Genomic DNA, 741 nt, shown 5'->3' with positions numbered 1-741 from the left:
AGGGAGCAGCCGAGCCAGGAAGAGCAGGAATAACCCTGCTGTGCGGGGCTGCGCGCGGATGCGCTTCGGAAAGCAGCTCGGTTAAACACGTTCCCTTTCTAAGCAGGAAGGCCACAATTCCATGAATAATGTGGGAAATCCTCTTTATCCCGTCGCCGGCTCGTAGCGGGAGGGGATGAGCACAGCCAGGGAAGAAGCGACATCTCCTGGAAGCCAACAAAGCCCTGACCACCGGTTTGGCCAACCCTCTGGGACGGACTGTCGCCGCTGTCTCAGCGCCCCGCGCGGCAGGGAACGAGCGGCACGTGCACGCCGTCACAAACCGGCTCTCCCAAGCACCCGTGGGGAAGCCTTGGCCCTCCGGCCAGCTGCTGGAGGAGAAAACCCACAGGGCCACGAGCAAATACGGAAGCAGTGGTTAAGCGCTGACATTCCGATGGGCTTTTTTACGTCACAAACCGGCTCTCCCAAGCACCCGTGGGGAAGCCTTGGCCCTCCGGCCAGCTGCTGGAGGAGAAAACCCACAGGGCCACGAGCAAATACGGAAGCAGTGGTTAAGCGCTGCCATTCCGATGGGCTTTTTTACCTGCTCGGGTTACGCGGCTGCCGCTGCGCCAACGTGTTACGTTGGTGGCCGTAATCCTGCTTCTTGGAACTAAGAAACCTGGAAGTTAAGGAAACCTTCCCAACCCACCCGCTCCTCAGCGGCTCTTTGTGGCGGTCCAAAGGCAGAGGCGCAGG

At 60.3% G+C, this 741-nt stretch overlaps 1 protein-coding gene across 1 annotated transcript in view; it reads right to left on the bottom strand.

Annotated features, from left to right (window-relative positions):
- The window catches only part of LARS (leucyl-tRNA synthetase), a gene marked incomplete at its 5' end in the record, with an annotated part of 17,516 nt that overhangs the window by 408 nt on the left and 16,367 nt on the right, over positions 1-741 (bottom strand). The gene's annotated exons all lie outside the window — the stretch shown is intronic.

Source organism: Eurypyga helias, unplaced genomic scaffold (assembly GCF_000690775.1).
Source record: "Eurypyga helias isolate BGI_N326 unplaced genomic scaffold, ASM69077v1 scaffold38839, whole genome shotgun sequence".
NCBI classification, from domain to species: Eukaryota; Metazoa; Chordata; class Aves; order Eurypygiformes; family Eurypygidae; genus Eurypyga; species Eurypyga helias.
This window is presented reverse-complemented; position numbering and strand designations above follow the sequence as displayed.